Source organism: Triturus cristatus, chromosome 3_2, assembly GCF_964204655.1.
Source record: "Triturus cristatus chromosome 3_2, aTriCri1.1, whole genome shotgun sequence".
NCBI lineage: Eukaryota > Metazoa > Chordata > Amphibia > Caudata > Salamandridae > Triturus > Triturus cristatus.
In genome coordinates this window covers 45414100-45438210 of record NC_140584.1, presented here as the reverse complement: position 1 = coordinate 45438210, position 24111 = coordinate 45414100, and positions in this window count along the sequence as shown.

Here is a 24111-nt window from a genome sequence, read left to right as displayed (position 1 = left end):
CAGGTGGAGGACAGTGTAGACAAGAGCTACGCTGCACTCTGTCAGCAAATCTCGATATCCCTAGATGAATTGGCCCCTATGCGGAGGGTGAGGGAGAGACCTAGAGCGACTAATGCCTGGTTTAACGACGATCTGAGACAGCATAAGATCCGCTGCAAACAGGCTGAGCGTACTTGGAGGAAAGGATATAAGGAGCTGGACAGGGTAGCGTACAGAGTGGCCTTACAGGTATATAAGAACCAGCTGAGAAGTGCTAAGGCAAAGTTCTTAGAAGATACCTTGGATAAGGCCACAAATAAATCGCAAACCCTGTTCAAGCTGGTCAACAACTTATCTAATCCGTCCTGTACAGCTCCCGCTATCCCGGCCTCTCAGGACCTGTGCGATTCGTTGGCCGCTGCATTTGAGGAGAAAATAAGAACCATCTTGAACGGACTCTCAGTGCCTGGACAACTGGGGTCCCCGCTATCTCCTTCACTGGAACCTCTCCGCTGTTCGGTATCGCTCCGGGATAACAACAAGGTGGATACATCTTGTTTACCTTGCTTTCCCATTCCAACATCGGAGGAGTTTGTCTCATTGGCCAACGGAGTGTCATCGGGCTCACCACTAGATCCAATGCCTCATAAGATCTGGAAGGCGTTTCAGGATGAGCTGTTTCCTCCACTTCATTCCATCTGCTGTCAGTCACTGATGACGGCGACAGTTCCAGATAGCTGGAAAGTGGCAATAGTAACTCCACTATTAAAAAAGGCTTCCTTAGATCCATCCTGTCCAGCTAATTATAGGCCCATCTCGCTTCTACCTTTTGTAATAAAGGTCCTTGAGAGATGGGTCACAAAAGCCTTGTCCAACTATCTGGAATTAAACTCCTGCCTGGATACAGCTCAGTATGGCTTTAGGCCGGCACATGGCACGGAGACCGCATTGGTCACCGTGTTAGATGATCTGCGAACGCGTGTCGACAGGGGCAGGTCAGTTTTTCTGGTACTGCTGGACATGTCGGCCGCGTTTGACACGGTTGACCATGCGGTTCTCCTGGAGCGTCTCCATAGCGCGGGTGTAACCAGTCTAGCCTTAGATTGGTTAACGTCCTATCTCAGTGACAGACAGCAAGCAGTGGCTTTACCACCTTTTCAATCAGCCACTCGACAGGTGAAGCAGGGAGTTCCTCAAGGGTCGGCGATTAGTCCGATCCTGTTTAATTTATATCTTCGACCCCTTATAGCACTGATTAAGTCATTCGGCATATCAGTCATCAATTATGCCGATGACACTCAACTGATTTTTTCATTTGAGGGTAGTGAGTCGGTTTCGAAAGACACCTTTCATCGCTGTATGTCGGCCACAGCTGAATGGCTGCGAACCAACTCACTCCAGTTCAATGGGGCCAAAACAGAGGTTCTCCATTGCTCTCCTGATCGCCTTCCCAGGGCGCTGCCTGACGACTTCTGGCCACCTTCCATTCCTGGCTCTGTGGCAGGAGCTAAGTCGGCCCGTAATTTAGGAGTGGTATTCGAACCGGACCTACAGTTGGATGGTTCAGTTAATAAGACCGCAGCGACTTGTATGGGCCTGCTCCATGCCCTACGCAAAATTTTGCCTATTCTCCCCAAAGGTTTTAGAGCTGAGGTGGTGCGGAGTATTATACTCAGTAGATTAGACTACTGCAACGCACTACTCTTAGGAGCCCCAAAAAAATTGATCCTGAAGCTGCAGAGGATCCAGAACATGGCGGCAAAACTGGCTCTATCGCGCCCACGATCTGCTTCCTCCTCGGCAGCTTTAGCTGACCTACATTGGCTGCCGATACAACAGAGGATCGCGTTTAAGGCGGCATGTCTTGTATTTAAGGCGCTGCATGGACTTGGACCAATCCCACTCCAGGGCCTGTTTTCTTGGTACCAAGCTGCCCGGCCTTTGAGATCCTCGTCGGCGTTTCTGGTGCGGATCCCAAAGATCACTAGAGTTGGGATAGGTGGCCGAGCTTTCAGCCACACAGCCGCCTCATTATGGAATTCCCTTCCGCTAGTGCTGAGGGGTAAGCAAGATCTGACCTCCTTCAAAAGGGACCTTAAGACCTATCTGTTCCCTAGGGCAATATAAACATTCTTTCGGTGGTTTAAATAGGGTCTCAGCGCCAGGATACCCTTGGGGTGACAGATGCGCTTAATAAGAGTCAAATACAAAATACATACATACATGATGCCTCGAACATCATGTACAAGGCCCTTCTACACACTATGTACAAATGTTGTCCTATTTTCATCCATGGGGCGACAGGGCTATCTACATATCCAAAGCATCACTAAACTATATGCACATCGCAAGGCTGCTGTCTATTATAAATAAAGAGCATCCCTAAAGATTAGTAGAGGAGCCACTTCAGCTGACACAGAGGGTCCCTAAATGCTGAGACTTCACCAAGCAGCAGTCTGACATCTCCTTGAGGGGTGTCCAGTTCATGACCAAGACGGCCTCCTACATTCTCTCCTGCCAGGTAATGGGGTTGGGTCGTCCCTTGGGGGTATTCTTGGCTTTACACCTACACACAGTCTAGGTACACTTAGGGTAGGGTTTGCATAGTAGGAGTATGCCTGAATATTCCCTTGTTCACATGCCTGCATATATACATTGTTTTAGCACCATAGAAGAACTGTATCTACTATTTACGCTTTTGGTGCTGGTAACCACTTTCTTCTCTTTATGTGTACTGGTTATCACAGCACATCTATTCTATAACAGAATAACATTGGCTTAATAAAAATATTTAAAACATCCCACTGTGCATTCTGTACATTTCTCTGAGCACTGGTAAGCACGCGTGACTGAATGAAAGGTTCTGATCTGTTTTCACGATCCCTGAGGGGTCAGGTTTTTCATGTTCAGTGGTTGCCAGAAACTTTTCGCTCCCCTGTAAGGTTAGGAGAGCTTATGGTGGCCCTGTGAGCTAGCTGGTCTCTAGGTCACCATATCCTGCAAGGGTGAACGGAATCAGTCTAGGCACCTCTCCAAAAGTTTATGTTGTCCAACAACAACGTAGGACCTACCAATTAGTGGAAACTACACGATAATAGTTAATCGTGACGACTATCCTATACGTTTGGCATTTGAAAATAATTGACTCTTTGTATCAAAAGGGAAGCACACGATGGGAATGAATCATCGTATCTCAAGGTCAGAAAGCGTAAGTCCACTTCATGAAAAATACAATTCTAAAATGTAAATTGCCTTTCAAATATATATTCATGTAACCTGATCAACTTCTTAATAAAAAAAGACATCATAATTAAACTGCATATTTGTCCATTTATCTATACCAGATGTTCACCTGGATACTTAGTTCTGCCATTTGCCTGCTCTGCTCACTCAAGCAAATTTGGGTCAGTTTTCAGGTCCTCAAACTGAAGCAACTTTTATTTCTTAATATGTTTCAATAGCTACAAGATTCAGCAATGACTACTGAAGATAAGTTTTTCTATTTTCAGCACATGCACAGAGAAAACTGACTGCAGATGCCTGAAACAGTTCTTTCACAGTTCCATGCCACACAAAGAGGACTGTTTCTGTGCCAGGAGATAGTAGGAGAGAGCCGTTTATTGCCTTTGGCTAATAAAAACCATGAATATCCCATTGGTTAACACTAGCCTGAACTTTTCTATGACAGCGCTAGCCCATGCTTTTGTTTCAAAGTTATTTGGGCTTATATTTGCGAACAAGAATGGGTAGCTGCTTCTGGTTTTCTCTGTTGTGTTTCATTTGGAATGTTTATATTGCATTTTGTGTATTAAAAAATATTATTTTAAAAAGCCATCCAAATGACTAGGCATACATGCTATTGATTGTATTGACAACTATGTTGAATTATACCTGATACTAACTTTGACAGCACTGCCACTGAGCTTGGGCCTGCCTACTCGATCATAGCTTCAGCAGAGAGTCAAGGAAGATATGTAACCGTCATTAATGGTTTCACTATTATTATACACAGCAGAAGCAGGTATAGAGAACTTTGTAAGTTATAGGTCCTTCTTAAAACATACAGAATATACAATTCCCTTTATCTAGCCATCCCTCATGATCAGATTATATACCTTCAAGTGATCCCAAATGCAGAGGGTAGGGCTGTGTCTGGATCCTCCATTTTTTTTCACACTACCTATTGGTTGTATACTTTGTACTGGCTCCCAGTGGAGGTGAGAATACGTTTTAAAGTGTTTTGCCTAGCCCACTGAACACTGCTTGGACCAGCGCATCTCTTTAGGTCTTACCTACATACCACTTTTAGCTGCCTGATGTCAAAAGATCTCTTCTGGAACATATCAGAAATGTACTGTGTGCTTAGAATCAACCCATTCTGTAGTTTCCACATTCCTCTCATTGGCTTGCTTCACATTAAATGGCCCTTTCCCTTCTTGTGTATGTTCATCCCACTAGAACATTGCTTCATTACCATCCTTTTGAATGGATGACTTGTATCCTTCCATTGCTTACATTTCGGGTACTACTTTTTCTTTCAGCACTATGTGCAAGTATGTGTGTTTTTGTGCTCTCTGCCTCATTTGCTTCTTCTCCTCGTACACACCCTTTTCCTGCCCCATAAGCTCAATGTTGCTCCCTCAACCCCAAGCTAATGCATTGCGTCTCCACACTGGCTTTTTTCCCATTTACCTCCCTCACCCTGCTTCAAGTTTGTCTTTTGCTCCCGCCTACTACACATTTCTCCCCACCTCTTACGGTCCTTACATTATTATTATTTTTTTATATTTTTTGTTTCTGGGGGGACTGGAGCTTCCACTTGCTGCTGGGCCGCACAATGTTTTACAAAATGCTTTTGCATACTAGGAGGTCCTTCCAATAGATAAGAGAAGGCATTTTTCATGAGAGGAAAGACCATGGGAAGCTGTTGATGAGCTGCAGTCCACAGGTAAAATTTACCTTTCCAATAACATTGGTGTATTTTCCCACACTATCTGCTAAGGCGTTACTGGAAAGCTAAATATGTCAATTAAAATGACCTTTTTTTCAACTTTACAAACAGGGGACAGACATGGAACAGCAGCCAACCTTGTGATGCCACCACTCCGGAGGGCGGGTATATAACCTGAAAATGTAAGTTACAATCATGGAATGTTCAGACTTAAAGCAATGAGATGGAAATGAAGTGCGTTTATTAATAGTGTGATCTGCATTTTTCAGGAAAAGGGCTGATTCCCAAGTTTTATGCAGGTTAACACCTAGTATAGCACTCAGACTGCACTGAGAGGCGTAAGATGGCATTCACGCGGCTTGGCAATCTGAGTCAAAGATGATCTAAACTGCTCACCCTAGAGAACTGGTACTAATTCTGTAGACACACAACACCTTGAGTTTATTTTCACTTTTTATGACAATCATTTTTATGACAATCTTTTAATACTGAATATGTATAATGCAGGCCCAAGGTGTAATGTAGGATCCTTCACGTTGGCACTGCTTGATGATACTCTCCTTAAACTTGACGAAAAGAAGAAAAGGACACTCACAAAAGGTATTAGTGGTCAAGGTAGCTCTTATGGAAGAGGATGAGCTCTGGATTGTTTCCTAACTATTTCACCTGTGGGAAGATACTCTTCCGGAGCTGAACGGCAGATGGCGCTGTTGACAATTGCTAAGGGTGTCTGTGCCTTTAACGGTGGGCTCAAACCCCTCGCAAACAACCTGTAATTCAGGGAAGTGTAGTAGCTCTATTGATTACATTATTTTAAGGTTCACTTGGGATACTGTAGAAGACATAGAAGTGATAAAACGCATGGAAATCTATCATGAGCCTGTGATCGTGATTTTTGACTTTACCTTTCTCTTAACTGTATTATTTAACCAGGAAAGAGAGCTACCTGGGAATAACTTAGAAACAGCAGAGAATAGGACCAAATTGACCAACGTCCTTCAGGGAAATATATAGCTAGAACAATACAACAACAACCTTCCTCTTCTGAAACTCTTATTTGAGGTTAATTTTTATTTCACCATGCATAATAAGACATCTCAAGTGAGTCTTCCTATAGGGCCTGATTTAAAGCTTTGCAGGTAGGGTACTTTGTCTCAAATGCCGCAGAGTATCCTGTCTGCTAAACTCTTGGTTGCTCCACCTCATTTAGAGATGGGCAGACCATAAGGTTTTTGCCAACCGAGCACTCATTGGCTCCGTTGACAGAAAGATACCTCTGATGGGCTGACAGATTAGGAGCAGTCGGAAAAAAAGCAACGCATCACCCGCTCTATTTAAGGCGGACGGTGTAATGTCCTTCTTTCTGTTTCTCACTGCCAGGAAAAATGGAGCAGTGAGGGACAGAAAAAAACAATAATGATCCTCACACTCTGAGAGAAAACTGCCAGGATGTGCGGGTCATAATTTTTTTTTTTTCTTTTCAAAAATGAATTCCCACTTTGGAAGTTTGATTTTCAAAAACAAAACAAAAGTAAAAGTTTGGTTGACAGCCGTCAAAACCAAAACGGGCCACTTACCAAAAATGTTTGTACCTTCAAGAGAACTATTGTGATGGCAGATCCGTTCAAGCTATAGAGATGACTGCGGGGCCAGTGGTCATCTCTAAATTTCTCAGACAGTATTCTATAGGGATAGGAGGGGTCCTACAAGATGGAGGACCGTCTGGCAGGATTAAATAGGCCCTTACTGTGAAAGTCTTTCATGGGATAGTATGGGATGTGAGGTAAACCTACATGGTATGCATTGGATTGTAGAGCCAAGAAAAAATGCTATTGAACTCAATAAAATAAGGGGCAAATGGAACGCATCAGCTTTTAGCGGAGGGCACACAAAAACAAGTTAAAAGGATAAAAAAACAGATTGGGTCCAGAAACAATAGCCCACCTTTTTAGAAATTGCTAAATTAAAAGGTGCAAGTAATGTCGGCACCTGGTTGGGCACTGCGGTAAACAAGAAATTGCCACCTCAGATTCTCTCATTAATGAGGGCATCTGGTTCACACATTACTCAGTATTCTATGCTGGTGAAACACCACTATCACCCATTAAAGCAAAAAACACGAACTATGACATGCCCATGGCCTACTGGCTCAGGTTACTCTTGATGAAACCGTTTTGGTTATTCTAACCTTCTTTGATGGCCGCCGACATGCTATTTGATCACGATCAGAGACACTACCCTTTGTTCCTCTGTCCATAACAGAGGCTCCCATGTAGGATAACGTGACATGGGACAGCAAGGGCTCTCTCCTTGGGACTTTTCTCAGGGCTCCAGCTAGCATTTTAGGACCTGTCTTATCAGAATTATGCCAGGGTGGTGGCACATATTTTAATCAGATGGAAGGGCACCATTGAATGAAACTCCAGGCCTGGGTGAAATTATTAATTCCGCTAATAGAATCTGAGTATTTTTGTAATTCCATGTTACTCTTGTAACATGGAATTACTTATTAAATCTGCCGCTGATACAGCGTCATTAATCTGCAGCAATTTTGTTCCTAAAGATGGTTTAAAAACCATTGCAGATTAAAGTTCAGTCTGCAGTGGTTTTAAAACATAAAGGGACTGCTCCCTCTTGCGCCCTTGTTTAGAAACCACTGCAGTGCATACATCTCAGCGTCCTTACATAATCTGCACCCTTACACATTCTGCATTAATTACTTGAATCCAGGCATGGCTTGGTCAAATCTATAATTGATACCTCACCTCCTATTGATAAGGCTGGCTTTCAATCTTTTCACAGACTCAACAAGTTATGTGGTCCCTTCATCCCAGGCTACGGGTTCAACATTAGACTACTGATCAAAATGTTCAAGAGGGATATGCCTTTTTTCTGGGATCAAGACAGTCATACTCCATTCGCTTGGATAAAGAATCAGCTACTTAGTTCGAAAACATTAGTGCCTTACAACCCTAAATTGCCATTGTTTGATTGTTGACACCAATAATTTTGTACTGGAGCTGTTCTCATGCAGATAAATTGCAGTGAAGAATTTACTGTAAGGCATGCCACACATTGCTGAGAGAGAGCTACACTACTCGGTAATCAAAACATTTCTGAATTGTATGTAGAGAAGGAAATGTGTGATTCAGACTGATCACAAGTCTTTAATCTGTATATAATCAGTGGTAAGAGTGTGAAGGATTGTACTCATAGGAATTCCAGGCTGTTAGACCTGGCATCTTTGCCTCCTGTTTTTGACTGTGTGCGGCATTTCATTTTTGCTGGTTTTATAACTCTGGGCACTTTACCACTGCTGATCAGTGCTAAAATGCAAGTACTCCCTGTGTAATTTGTGATTGAGTGGTTGTCCATGGTTGGCATATTTGATTTATTGGTAAGTCCCTAGTAAATTGCACTGTGTGTGCCCAGGGCCTTTAAAACAAATGCTACTAGTGGGCCTGCAACACTGATTGTGCCACCCACATGGGTAGCCCTGCAACTATGTCTCAGACCTGTCATTGCAGTGTCTGTGAGTGCAGTTTAAACTGCCATGTCGACCCGGCAAATGCATCCACTTGCCAGGCCCAAACCTTACCTTTTTCTACATGTAAGACACCCCTAAGGTAGGCCCGAGGTAGCCCCATGGGCGGGGTACAGTGCATGTGAAAGGTAGGACATGTGCTGGTGTGTTTTATATGTCCTGATAGTGAAATGCTACCAATTTCGTTTTTACACTAGTGCAAGGACTATCTCTCTAATAGGTTTTCATTGGATATGCCTTGTAACCTCTTACAGGTGTAACTTTCAATTGGAAAGATATAGAGATTTTGAGTTTGGGGTGCCTGAACTCACAATTTGAAAATACATCTTTTAGTGAAGTTGAATTCTAAATTGCATTTTTTAAATGCCACTTTTAGGAAGTGGGCAGTTTCTTCCTTTACCATTCTGTGCCTCTGTCTGTTTGTGAAACCACATCTGGTTTAGTCTGAGAGCTGGGCTGTTTGTGCATTCACTCTGGACAGTCACGCAGAGGGAGCGGAGGTGGGCCATGCATATTCTGATTGTCCATCATCAGGCTGATGGGTCTTCCTGAGGTAGAGTGGTGGGAGGAGTTGTCACTGACACCTGAATAGGGCTATGACTGTCCTCACACAAAGCTGTCTCCACCCCCTGTAGTGTGTCTGGAGACAGGTCAGGGAAAGGCAGAGACTTGTACACAACAGAGACTTTTCTTTGATGTTTGCCTACTTCAAAGGCAGGATCTGGTATAAGTACTGGAACTCTGAACATTTCAGACCATTTCTGGACTAAGCGGGGATTCTGCTAAGAAGAAGAGCTGGAAAAGCTGTAGGAGGGGAACTGCCACACTGCTTACTGCTCTGTTGTGTTGGCCTACAGCTTGCTGCTTCTGTCTTGGAGAGTGAAAGGACTGAAATTTGTTTTTATCATCCAGCTTGCTAAGATTCTCTAAGGGCTTGTGTGTGCTTGCCTCCTGTTAATAAGTCTCAGGGTCATCAAAGACTTCACCTGCAGCCTCTGAACTCCTCTGCTGGGAGTTCTTTCCTGCTTAGTGGTGCCAATTCCAGTTCTGGGCCCTTGGAGGTGGCTTTGCTGCAAAGAACTGAAGAACATCTGTGCATCATCCTTCAGCGCCTGTTTTTCCCGCCGCAGCAAAGCCGTGCAGTTGAAAACCAAAGCATAGCCACAGTGAGGCAGAAGAAACAATGCAGCGCCTGCCCTAATTTAGTTCATCAATTACACTCTTCAAGACCACTAGACCTACCATTACCCCCACTCTTCACTTGCTTCTTCAATGTACTAGAGTTATTATTGCCACCAGTGATTCTCAAATGATCAGTTGGCCCAGGTACACTAAATGCACTAGTGATAAAAACGGGTTGACACAAGGGACATCGGGTGAAATTATTATCTCAGCCTTTTTCACAGATATATCCCCTACATTGAGCTGCAGTGTGGGAGAGGGAGGGTTAGAGTAGAGCTCATTCAGAGGGGTCGTTCATTTACCCTTTTCAATGTCAGTGTGGAGGAATCATGGCTCCCAAACATGTTGTTCCAATTACTTCCCTACTCTCACCCACCTTCCCTCCTTGCAAAAAATGAATTTGATTCATTTCTCTTTTGTCAACATGTGGGCAGTATGGAGACTCCTTCTTCTCTTATTCAATTGGGTGTCTTGCTGGAAGATACCTTGTGCCTGGAGCGAGGTGGGCCACATGGGCCCTAAATGACCAGTTCTACTTTTGGCATCTGTTTCAGGGGGCAACAGGTCTCTCTAAGTTGTGCTATCTAATGAGGTATAGATAAACAAGGATTCGACTTCAGCAGGGTCAATAACAATTTTGAAATGGGGGCATCAGAATCAAAATAAACTTTGTTTATTCCCTCTCACAAAGCCAAAGTTGCTTTTCTGCTTCCCCGTTTTGGAGTCAGAATTATCGATCTGGCCGATCTTTGACTGTGGCTTTACAGTTTCATTAATGTTCTTGCAGACAAGCCTACAATGAAGTAAAAAGGAGCTAGATATGTCAGAGGTAGTGTCAACTCACACAGCCAGTGCGCAAGTCTGAGGACTTGCTCAACAAACGGGCCCCGTCTTTGCACTGATCTAGTGGCAGGTGTTGGAAACTACGCAGGTCAAAGGATAGGGGACAAATGTTGAATCTCTTTTCTCATTCTTCTAAGATACCAAACACGCAGGTCAAGGGGGTCCAGAATCCTCTGGCCTCTCATAGGATAAGGATGTGCCTGGCCTTGGCTAGGGTAGGTTGTGGGTGTGTTGCATGAAGGCAGCTGCTGGCACCTCATTGTGTTTGGTCCCGTTGGGCGCAGCCTCATACTTTGGGGAGGGTAGACGTTAGAGTCTGCCGGAGCAGACAGTTGATCCTAGGGTTTTCCTGCCGAGCATTGCTATTGGTGTCAGTTCTCAATTCATATTTTCAGACTTCTTTGATACTCCTATGTGACGCTTTATACTAACCTCCAGTCTTGTGTGGGGTATACAAAACTGCTTAATAGGTATATATATATATATATATATATATATATATATATATATATATATATATATATATATATATTTTTTTTTTTTTTTTTTGTCATGGAAATTCTGTTTCTAGAAGTTTTATTTTTTCTTCGGAAAACTCAAGCATGAATATTGTTCCAGTTTGACATCCGGAAATTCAGTTTTGATTGCCACAGTTTTTTCTTAAACAATGTAGCAAAACTGCTTGACTTTGACATTGTGCTGGTGCGAGGGGACTAACCATGTGCAGAAGTTAATCAGTGAAACGCCGTAAATAGCGTCACTTTGTACTTAAAAGTTGCCCAATTGGGTTTTCAAGGACTGGAGAAGCACAGTTTTTTTAAGATAACCACGCCACATGCCAATGATTTCCATTTAAAATATTTGCATGTAAATATCACATGTGGATATTCTTGAAAATATGGCTGTGGCCCTCGTGGGCAAATTCCAGACACCACTGAGCAATTCTGTTGTATTGTATTGCAACATGTATATTGTGCTTACTACCCCTAGTTGGGGTCCTGAGGTGCTTGTACCTATAGCTTGCTACCATTTTATTAGTCTATAAGTTTACAATCTATATTTATTTTAAAAAAATCAAAATAAACGAATATGGGGATTAAGAGGGCTTAAACAAGAAGGTTCGGAAAAGGAAAAAAAGAATGAGCAGTACATGTTTTATTAAAAGCAGGATGTAAGTAATGCACGAATACGGCCAACACATTTCATTCCCAGGGGCTGTATATGCCCCTGTAGCAGCTTGAATAAATTATCTCTTTCACAGGCTATTTCTGGTCTAAACATTCTTAAGTGCGCGCACAAATGTTTGGTTTCAATGCATCGCACTTGAGCACAAGCCCTCCTTTGGCGGGGCTGCCAAAGACGCCCAGCGGGGCGCGGAGACTAGATGGAACATGAGCGGCCTTCCGGCTGTATATACCCGCTCCGCGCGGGAATGGTACTGATGCGGGTTTAAAAATGACTCACTCGTCGCTTTGAAGCCCGTCCATTATTCGAGATTAAAAGAGTTATGTAACTGAAAAACAATACTATTGTCTGGGAAGCGGAGAGAGCAGGTCATGCTGGGATACAGAGAAAGGCTCCTCCAAAATCTTATTAGATGGAGCATACATAATAAGTCCCCATTCCTGACCTGGTTAAAATGACTCCGACTCGCCCAAAAAGGAAAGCAAAATGCAACTCATTGTCTGGTGCATTCGCCGAAATGTACGGCTTTGTTGTGTTCTTTTTAGCTCTGGCCTAGAGACAGCTTTCGTTTTTTCTCCTGTCTCAGTGTAACAAAACGCAAACGTGGCTCACGACGATTCCTTGTTTACCTTGTGTTCCTTCTATTGACTTTAGGACAACTGTGGGCAGAGTTCAGAAAGGCTGGGCCAAGGCTAGCACGGAGCAAGCCAAGGGGGTGGGGGGGGGGGCACTGCCAACCCTGGTCACCCCTAAATGAAGTCCATGGATGGCTGCTGGTTGTAAATAAGGGAGCCATAACTCCCGGACGGTACTACGAGATATCGAGGCTAGAAATATTGTGACACAGTAATACTGTGAAGTGCATTTGAAGGATGTATTTATTTACTATTCGTAACTCCAGATATATGTACCTTAAAGATATATATATATATATATATATATATATATATATATATATATATATATATATATATATAGAGAGAGAGAGAGAGAGAGAGAGAGAGAGAGGTGGGTGGGTAGATAAGTAGGTAGGTAGGTAGGTAGGTAGATATATGGATGGATGGATGGATGGATGGATGGGTGGATGGATGGATAGATAGATAGATAGATAGATAGATAGATAGATAGATAGATAGATAGATAGATAGATAGATAGATAGATAGATAGATAGATAGATAGATAGATAGATAGATAGATAGATAGATAGATAGATAGATAGATAGATAGATAGATAGATAGATAGATAGATAGATAGATAGATAGATAATCGTGAAGCTACCTTTATGTGGAGTTAGGTATAGAGTAACTTACCATTCTATGTTATGTCCTTCAATAGTGTCTCCATGATATTTGGAGCTCTCAATCCCTACCTCAAAACTCCAGGGGCACACATAACACTCCTCATCCTCTCATATCGATGACAATTTAGATTACCGCCAATTTTCCTGACCAGAGGCAGGTTATGCATCTAAGCGGTCAATTCAAAGATGAGAATGAAGAGCGCAGTTGCAACTTTCATCGTAAACAAGATCCCTAGTCAAGGACCCATTAGTGGTAGCTAAAATCTCCTGCAAGTTCTGCAAAAGTGTGCTAGGTTCCGGGATGCAACCCGACATCGACTCAAAACCAATAAAATATGTTGTTAAAAAAAAAAGTGTGCTGGGTTTGCATTTCATTTCTAGTGATGAGGGCTAGGTACTTACATTTCTGTTTACATGTGCGAAGAAAGATCTGACTGAAGGAGGGTTAATTTGTTGCCAACTTATTCTAAATCTTTGCCAAGGCAGAAGGGAGTGCTGTGGTTGACATAATAAAAAGACCACCATTTTCACAGAAAGAAGGGGCACATGATATTCTGGTTGGCATGGCATTTTGTTTTCATCCTTGGGGGCAGTACTTCAAGGTGAGGATGAAGTTGCAATAGAGGTCAGGTTCTCTTGTATGTCAGTATCCCTTGGCCTGTGGGTGGAAGTAGAATGTGGGATTGGTCACTTTGGGAGAAACTGATGTTTCTACAGATGATCCCAAGGTATTGATCAAATAACAAAGTGTTGGATAGCAGGGAGTGAAAGAACAGATGTGTTGTAACTTGATGTTGACATAATGCATCCTTTCCATAGTTCCTCAGTTCCCTCCTGCTCAGCCAGTGTGTGAGTGCAGTATTGGAATGTGGATGAGTGCCTGAGCAGTGAGGATGCTGCTCCTAGTGGGGCATTTACACAGAACCTGTAACCTAAGAGTTATCCTCTTCAATAAATCTACATTTTATAATCTATGTGACCTGGCTACCTGATCCCTGTTTACTAAGGAAGCATCCTGTATTTAAAACTGCGCTGCTTTGTCTTACTCCTTATCTATGAGGCCATGCAAAGCCTCGCAAAGTGGCTTTAGGTCGCCTCATAGATATGATTGAGAGGCTTTTGCCACTGGAATGGAAAAAAGTAATGCTCTGCCTGTTCAAGCCTCCCATAAATAGGCCCCTCAGGGCCTGAATTTGAGTTCGGGGGATGGGCAGAGTCACACATGATTGATGTCCCAGCCGCCATATTACAAGTTCCTTCGTATATAATGCACTTGGAAAAAGGAAGATTGGATATGCGTCACTTTTGTGACAGAGTAACCACCCGCCAAACACTAATAAATCAGGCGTTAAATAGTAACTGATGCAGCCCTATCATATTCTTATTTATTTTCATGTTGTGGTTGCCTCTATCATAACGCCAGTGGCTCCCTCATTTTTCCACCTGAAAGTGCATTCTCATAAGTACAATGGCTTCAACTTTCATCCTGGACAGGCAAGACGAGGAAAATGGAAAATAATTTAGAAGAAAAAACGAAGAAACTGAAAGGAAGGACTAACTGAAGAAATTCAACTAAAATTCAATAAAAAATTGGAAGAATAGGGGGAGCAGGAAAAAAGACAAGGAAGTAAGGGCCGTACTTATAATAGACCGGGAGCAGACATGTCAACACTTCCTACTGAAAGTGGCCATTCTACAAACCAGTGCCCAAGCTAGCAGTTGTCTATGTCAGCACCCCTCAAACTTTAACCTCAGATATGCACACATATTTACGTGTATCCATGAGTTCATGGGTTTTGGAAAAAAAGATAAAATGATAAAACATACAATTTTGCTGGTTTGTTGCTCTCCCTCAAACAGGGAAAGGTTATTGTTGTGCCTCTTTGTTATGGTGAACCCTTGTTGTGGTGCCTATAATCGCCATTTTGTGATGCTCATCCTGCTGTCTGCATTTTCTGAGGCTTCCTGACACCAGAATGTTAGTATAGATCTGCATTTACTGAGGGAGGAGCAGGTAGCTTCCTACTGCTAAGGCAGCTGTTTTCAGAACAATCTCTTCTTAAAGGCACTGTATTGACTTAGGTCCATATTGGATCCTAGAGCTTTTAGATTTAATTTGAATTTTGCCATGAGTTGCCCTTGCAAATCCAAAGCTTTGTTAGTGAACATAGTTTGTTATAGTCCCACAGCCAGATGATCTGTCTCTCCAAGCACCCACAAGAGTAAATGCATTGGTGCTTATAGGCACCTTCATAGTGCCAGAGGAACAAACGAGTAAGTCGAAGACCAGGCATGTATCAGCCCAGTAACTGTAGATGGGGACATCATAATACGTCTTCAGTGTAGTTACTGGAAAGATTCTGCTAACTTGTGAAAATAGCAAATCCTCCCTTTTCTTTATCATATTCTGGAGTTTTTCATCTAGAATTAAAGCCTAAAGATCAAGTCAAATATGCCACAAAGTGGCCTTCACATAGATTATGGCTCAGAAGGAGGGTTGGGACCAATAACTATTCTCGTTGACTAATGAGAATATCAGCTCAGTCACAAACCTGTCCCTCTCAAAATTAAGTTGTCTTTTGTAAAATAAATAAATAAATGAAAATAAAACAGTGGCGGACATGATGCAGTAGTTAAGAACTTTATAACAAACAATCCGGTTGAGAGCTAGCATATTATACACATTATATTTGCACTGATTGCAAAAATTGTAACCACTTCCGGGGATTTAACCAGTGTCAGAGGGTGTGTGACGTCACTTCCTGTTATATTATCATCATTCGATTGTCAAACAGCAGGTGGTATAACCTCTGGAAGCCTTCTGACTTTGTGCCAGAGGTTGTCTATGAAATGATAACAAGTGCTTTAATAAGCCTTACATTTACATAACACTTTGTCATCTCTACACCCTGAAATAATTGCTGCCTGCAGCAAAATATGCATTGTCTCTTCTAGGCTTAATTAACGACCCAATAATTAACAACTTTTTATTCAAGGGTGTTTAATTATCTGCACCCTATCCAGCACCCCATTCCATCATGTTAAATATCTGGCTTCTATCTAAGCTTAGATTACAAGACTACAAGTTCACCTTCACACAGAACAAATTTAAATAGGGGAATTAGAAAGAACGGGGAATAATCAAGACTTTTCACAAATCCTCCCCACTGCTGCGACGCATTGACTGGGAAGGAACCAGAAAATTAAGCTGTAAAACGGACTGAACACCAGTGGCGGCTCCTCGAGGGAGTGCTGTGGGGCGGTGAGGCGGGGCGGAGGAGGGGCAGGGTGGGGGGTAGTAAACTCCAGCATACGGCCGAACGGAGGTAAGTAAATAAATAAAACAATTGACATTGCTCGCTCTGCATCGCCGAGTTGGCGTTGCAGCACACACAATGTAAATTGTTTTATTTATTTATTTATTTACATTATGTCTCTCACAAGCAAACAATAGGCTAACCTAAATGGGCAGAGATGGCTCCTCTGAACTCTGTAGAGTATGCAGGGTGGTGTGTGTGGTCATCCTTTTTGACACAACAGTTTCAAATCTTGCTTGACAGGTCTGCTGAGTTTACACATAACCATTGGGACACCCTTGAAAAGGGAGATAATATGGTGCCAAGAACGTTCTTGTGCATCCACTTTCTGGTTGTAGAAGGACTCTACTTTTGTCCTACTAGACTTCTTTGTCTGGGTTTCTGGTGAGCACAGTGGTTGCCTCAAACTGGAGTTTAGTGTTAGATGTGGTTGCACACGATACACTCTAAACACCCACCCCCAGCCCTCAGAGCAAACGTATAATGCTGACGAAGACTTTTGCCATCTTGTAAAATGCCCAAAGTGGATGTGGGTTGCCCTGGGAACTTTTATTCCATTTGTGAGGGTGTGACCAGGAATCATTCCGAACCACTAGCTGGGTCCAGGCATAAATGTTGCACCTCCAGGTACCCACTTCACAACACTTTCTGGACCTACGGAAGATCAAAAGAGGACTGGAACTGCTGTCTGTGACCTGATAGGAGCCCTGAGGAACTGGACATGCTCCCTCTTCTATCCTGGACAAAGAAGTGGACTCCAAGAGTCATAAGGCTTGCCATCCATTTAAGCAATAGGGATAAAACAAGCTACAAGAGCCCTTCTGAAAGTACCCAGCTGACGAGTGGCAACTGGGATGGACTGGGCCCAGTTCTTGGTCTGCCTGACACTGTGTGAGTCTTTAAGTGTCTTCCTTGATGTCCTGGAGAGCTTTAGAAGTGTAATCCTGTGGTGAATTGGGAGTTAAAAGACTACTGGCCTCATGTTCAAAACCTTTTTGGCGGTTGCTAACTGCTCAATTTGCAGAATCGGCCTGTTTGTGACGACAAAAAAACCTTTTGAAATGTACACAAGACCAAATTGCCATTCAGTAACTTGCTTTCGAATCACAGTTTGGCTTTGTGATTCTGTATTTGGTAGGGGGATGTTTAGGACGTCCCTTCTAAATATTTATTCATATTGGAATGTGTTAATGTTTTCAGATGGATTTATGGTCCCAGACATTATTTTTTTTCCAACTACTGAAAGGTAGTGGTAACCCATTCACAAATGGGAAGGGTGTCCCTGCAGGACCCTTTCACCTTTGAGGATGGTTAACAAAATACTTTTTTAATAACAAGCAGTGGTCCCACGGACCACTGCTTACTCTTAAAAAATGAAATGTAACCATTTTATTTTTATTTTTTGAAAAACATGCCATTTTCCTTTAAGGAAAATAGGCTCCATTATAAAAAAATCTCACAGTTATGGCAATTAACTGACTCCAGCAGGCCACCATCTCTGTTATGGCTATTCTTCCTAAGAGATCGCAAACTGTGACCTACCCCAATAGTATTCATGAGATAGTTCGATTTGTGACTCCCTAGGAATCTCTAACTAATAATTCTAAGGTTTCTTACATTAGGAATAACGATTTCCTAACTGCGATTCAGTAAGAAACACAAGTTGGAAATCGCATTTCCCAATTTTTGTACATTTGGCCATATTTCAGAAGGTAAAATCTTTGACCAGTACAAATCTGTTTGGTGTGTCTGGCCCACTGTCTATTGCTATCAGCCTCAAGTTGCACGCATGGTCCCAGTCTACCATCACCATTGACTATCATTTGTGCTTTGTAGGGGGGTGAGATCAGAATAACTTACTGAGTTTGAGGGTTCATCCTGACAAGAGGTTTGATTACTCCTTGAAGTGAGTAGTTTCCCACTGCAAATAATAATCTAATTTCATACAACCTGTTTACATTATAATTTTTAAACATTTGCCTATCCCTAAAATGTTTTTAGAAAATGTCATCTCATCTCAGGAAGGCAGGTTTTAGTGTCACAGAAGAAGAAAGTTTTTGTCTTTATTAAGAAGATCTCTGTATAGTGACAGTGTTTTTGCCAAGGAGGTAGGAAAATCATTGATTACATACCTAAAACAAGCCATGCTATTTTATAATAAACAAATTCAGCCTTCATATGAAGCCAAGGAGGACATTTCATGGATTTAGTAATAGAAATTCCGTTTTTTAGGTTTAAAATAAGTGTAACAATGCTATTTGCCTTTGTCAACTTTACTTTCTAATTTGACAAGCGGTTAAGTCAGCAAAAAGGTGTTCCCCGTAGTTGGGGTGAGAATATCTGCCTTAACAGCTACCAATTTATAGGGGGCAGGGGATTTCTGAGACTATTAACTCAGTGGAAATAATTACTCACCAAGGCCTATTTTGACTCTGAAGTAAATTAGGTTGCTGTGTTACTTTGAAGAATTCAAAGATCTGTTTGAGAGAGAAGCAGACAGAGAGGCAGGTCAAGGGGTGACCTCTTGCTTGTCTTGGTGATACTCTCTGTTATGCAACCCTGCAACTCCTAGCTCTTTTAATGCATTCAGAATTGTACTAAGTAATACCTCATAAGGCAAAACTGATTATTTGTACTAAGTCAACCTAATGACAATCTGGCTTTTAACAAAGTAGGATTGTGGTGACCCAGGTTGATCTTCCAAGGTATGGAACAGTGAGACAAATCTCTATTTTCTTTTCCAGGGGGGCCATACAGTAGTATAGAGCAATGGCTCCCCCCCCCCAAGACCAACCATGATTAAATTGTCCCATGACAGGAGGAAGAAGCTTGTGTAGTCCTACTGTCTGCTAATTGTGCTGCCTGTGGTGGTTTAAAAGGGGTACCTCAATCATAGACTTATAGAGCACACAACCTGCACTACCAAGAACTACAACAAGCCCTACTCAGCAGTATGGGTAACATTTTCTTGTCTGCTGCCATAAAGCTGGATTAGCTTCCTTGTTCACTTCATACAGATAAAGGAAATTCAGCCATATTTATAGTTTCTTCAAGAAATTGGAGTATTTTAGGCTATCACCAAACTCTAATTTTGGTCCCCATTCCCTCAGTCAAACATTAGAGTCTGGGGTTAGCTGTCAACAAATAACCAGAAAATATAAGAGCATCAGTCATTTAGATAAGGGTTAAAAATGAGTTTTTCAAGAACACCTTTCCATAAGTAAGTAAGTAGTAAGCCAACAACACATTCCCATGTTTAATCTTTTAGTTTCCCATACAATTGTCTGTACATGGGAGTTTTTTAACCCCAGGACTGCTGTCAGCTCCATTGACAGCAGGCACAGCAGGAGGCGTCGCTAGAGAGGAAGGAGGGAAAGAGAAAGGATGGGGCGACATTAGAGAGAAAGAGCAAACATGGATGGATGGAAAGCAGGAGAGTGGGGAAGACATTCAGGGGCTTGTTTGAGCATTTTTTCCCAAAGCAGCTTTTGGTACCCAGTCCAGCCCTGCTGTACCCACTTTAATAAATCGAAAGCTAAATGACACCATAAGCATTGTAACTGTCCTATAGAAAACCCATTACATAAATAACATTTACTACCTCGTTCTAATGATCAGGAAGATATAAAATCATATTTTTCTAATACATTTTTATGCATAAGGTGAGCTTTTTAATGAATAAGTCATTTTGCTTTTAAAAATAAGACCATTTAATACTTACTGTTTGTGGTTTGAGCACACAGTACTGCAAAGTCCTTGAAGGCAGGGTTAGCAGGGTTAACACTATACAAGCCTTTAAAATGAATATATTCCCGCATTTATTCCAGAATGCACTTGGCTAAGTGTGTGTTGTGCTCTTTTAATTGAAGTAACATTTCATGCTCTTGAACCAAGTTGAATCATCACAACTACAATCATTCCGGGTTTCATACTTTTTAATGGACTAACTGTGAATAGAATGCAATGGTGGCAGAATACATTTGATTTGGAGGTCGTAATTACCTGAAATTCAGAAATTACTTATCAAGAACTGAAGCAACTGAACTGAAGAGCATTTTTTTTCACCGAAAAAACAAATTTGCACTACGGCCAACAGACTTAGGGAGATATAAGAGACTTTTCAGAGCCAGATGCCGTAACTAAAACACCTACAACAAATATTTGCTTTTGTAGATAAACTATATTTAGAAATATTCTTAGAGTAAGATAGATTTACCCTTGAAAGGATTTTGGTAACATAATCTGAAAAAGAAAGGGTGCCATAGAAAGGAATAGTCGGAAAATTAAAATACTGCCCACTCTGAACCAAAGCTCTTATGGCACCAAGCAAGTGAACCGTGTCTTCACGACCCTCACCAGAAAAATTTAATTTTGTCTTACAACCAAGCAACTATCCATTGATCCTTTCATCCTTCCATCCACCATACACTTTACATTCTGTCATCCACTGAATCTTTCATCCATCATTCGGTCACCATTCCATCTGCCTATCCATATCCAAACCTATCCATGCATCACCAAACGTATTCATCAAACTTATACATCCATCTAATCCATCCATCTGTCCACCCATCTACTCAGTCACCCATCCTTTCACTTATCCATATCTCCTTTCATTATCCATCGATCCATCCATCCATCCTTTTAATCATCCATCCAGCCTCTATTTCACTCAGCCATCAATCCAACCTTTCACTCAGCCATCCATCCTTCCATTCATCTTTTGACCCATACATTGGTCCACGCATCCATACATTAACTCTTTCACTAATCTATCCATGCTTTCTCCGATCCGTCTATCCACCCTTTCATACATACCCTCCTTATCACTCATCCATCCATTCTTTCACTCATCCACCTTTACATCCATCCTTTCACTCATCATCCATCCACCCTTTCACTCAACTATCTATCCTTTCACTCATCCATCCATCCACTCACTCAGCCTCCCACCCTTTGCCATTGTCTGCTGAGCAGCAGACAGAAGGGACCCATCAAGTACCCCACCCTGCTATATCTGCGAAAGCGATAGGCTGACAACGCCTTTGATGCCATGGACCTTAAAGCAGGGAATGGAAATTTGCCAGCAGTAACTCCCATTTGGTGACAAAAGCATATAGAACTGGACCACTGTAGGCCTGCCTCACTAATGATAGCTATACCTCTGTGTGGGACCTCTAAACCCAAAGTATTGTAACTTTACATTTTATATCCAGTTACTTTAGAAAATGGTAGCACATTCTGAGGGTTTGGATTTCTAGACCGCACCGACAAAGTGCTTGACCTTTCTTTGCAGTATGATTAAGAAGGGGTTATGGCCTACCTGAACCAAAACCCCGAGTTTGGGTGAGGCAGATATATACGTAAACAATAAAATGAATGGCATTCTTATCAATTTCATTACTCTTTCTACCTTGCCCATGTCAACGTGTGCAGGCCGTTTTAGTCACAAGCCTACTCAAGTTAGGGAAGGAAGGATAATCTTATGAACAAGCATTAGCATAGCCACTAGGTCTCGCTTTTTGGACCTTATAAGTATTTAGCATGCAGCACATTATACTGGCTGGGTACTACAACATCTACTGTTAGACACACCCTCAAGGATGGGGTTCCATGCTCTTTAATGAAAATATGATAAAGTGTCTTCAAAATTCAAAAAAGTGTATTTCTTTAACAAAGAAGCTTCAACACTCATTGGCACATTCTAGTAGGCTAGGCCTAAAAAGGCGGGAACCCAACCAAACACACATGCCCTAGAAATTACTCCCCCTGTCTACCAGACTTCTTGCTGGATTTGGATGTTAAATTGTAGAGGGTCCCTGCTGGGATGCAGCTGGCACAAGGAAGTCACAGAGGAAGGTATTGTTTTGATATATATATAAATATGTGTGTTTGGGGGGGGGGGTTACATGGCATGCTTGGTAAAGGCATATGTGTGGTAAAGACATAGGTTGTAAAGCCTAACATTCTTCTGCAACGGCCCAGACATGATACTTGAAGATAACCTTCTATAAAATCATCTATATTCTTTTTTTAGATGGCCTTTGTTTTTTGTTTTTTATATCAGCCAGGGGTCATTAGGACATCTATAGAACACATTTAAAAGTGCTTTCTTCTTTTATTTACTGTTCAACTTTTGCACAGAAGCATGGAAATAATACCAGCTGTAATCGATTTTCTGAACTTTTGTTCCACCCTCAACATTAAAATACTAATCATGTGTGTGAAAAATGTGTCCAGGTGGCAACCCTACACCCTCCCAATGAGCATGTGTTGACAGGTATCCTTGAGTGCCACTCCTTTATTCCTAAAAAACAAGCGATGAAAGCAGAGATGCCAGCCAAACAAAATAATGATAAAGAGTCAATGCTCCATGCGACGGACAAACACAATATTGACAAGCTGGGCACGAATAAGAAGCAGGCAAATTAGTGTGACTTGGAAAGCCAACCAATGGAAGGCAATGGGTGTACCCCTCTATATTCATGATAAGCCACAATATGTCTAGCAACAGTCAGCCTGTGCGCTGCCTGGTAGGCTCGACCTAAAAAGGAGGGGACCGAATCAAACACATGGAGCAGAAATGACTGCCCCGATCCACCAGATTTCTTGGGGTAGAAGGTGCAAATGCAGCCTTCACTTGCTCTCTGACAGGAACTCCGGCACCCAAGAATAACACACATAAGGGTAGGAAAGCCTAGACAAGAAACCTCTCTAAGCAGCAGCTTTTTATATTATTACATTATACTTTCTAGGCCCAGGAAGCAGGAGTGCCAGAATGTGATTTCAAAATAAAATGTGCACTGTCCAAACTGCAGAAGAAGCAACTGTTTGCTTTGGAAACGATTTGTAAGTGGTCAGGTGAAATTCCTATCACCTAAGGGAATCTTGACGCTACGGCTTGCTCGATCGCGGAGGCCACGCCCCCCTTGAGGCCACGCCCACCCCGATTCCAGCATTTAAGGAGCTGGCTACTAGCGCGTTGATTCTCACTTGACAGACCTCCTGAAGCGGAAGCCGGGAGTGCGAATTGATGCTTATTGTTTTTAAAACTTGTGATTTTTGGTTGTTTTAAAACCCACTTCCCTCCCCCTTCCTTCACGACTTCAGGGCTCTTACCTGCCTGCTGCTGCCGGGATCAACACCTAAGGGAATCTTGACGCTACGGCTTGCTCGATCGCGGAGGCCACGCCCCCCTTGAGGCCACGCCCACCCCGATTCCAGCATTTAAGGAGCTGACTACTAGCGCGTTGATTCTCACTTGACAGACCTCCTGAGGCGGAAGCCGGGAGTGCGAATTGATGCTTATTGTTTTTAAAACTTGTGATTTTTGGTTGTTTTAAAACCCACTTCCCTCCCGCTTCCTTCACGACTTCAGGGCTCTTACCTGCCTGCTGCTGCCGGGATCAACACCTAAGGGAATCTTGACGCTACGGCTTGCTCGATCGCGGAGGCCACGCCCCCCTTTAGGGCACGCCCATCCCTCGGACGTTGTCACAGTCCTATAAAACATGTGCCTTCCTTGGAAGCGCAGCGGACGAGCGCAGCGGGCGCGACGATGGCGCCCCGAAGGCACGCCTAAGGCAAGCCCGTCTGCGCCCGTCCGCGCCAAGGTAGGGCCCTTGGCCCCTCATGCTGCCGGCTTCGACCCTTCATACCAGGCTCAGCTTCCAACCAGGCCTCCCTATTCCAGAGAGAAGCTCATTCAAATAGGTACTCAGTGGGCTAACAAAGGAATACTGTCCCTTCTACCCTCCTCCCTCCCCCAGGCTGATGTACTGTGTGATGATATCTTGCACTGTGGGCTA